We start from the raw sequence: 249 nt of genomic DNA, 5'->3' as shown, positions 1-249 counted from the left end.
ACCAGTCCACCCGGTGCGTGCAGATGGCTGACTGTGTTTATTTGCTCGGTTCGAGAAACAGGTTTTTTGAACTTCATTGAAAATTCTCGATACGACATCGAGCGATTTCTTTTTTCCGATTCTTAAGGTATAATTCTTCGATCATTTTATCGTTTTGCTTACGTGGGATTTATTTAAAGTTGTATAGAATGTGATATATGTGGCTTTTTCAATAAGGATTTTGATTTTGAGATTAGAATGTATTCTATT

Source organism: Penaeus monodon, chromosome 28 (assembly GCF_015228065.2).
Source record: "Penaeus monodon isolate SGIC_2016 chromosome 28, NSTDA_Pmon_1, whole genome shotgun sequence".
NCBI lineage: Eukaryota > Metazoa > Arthropoda > Malacostraca > Decapoda > Penaeidae > Penaeus > Penaeus monodon.
Note: the sequence above shows the minus strand (reverse complement) of the source record.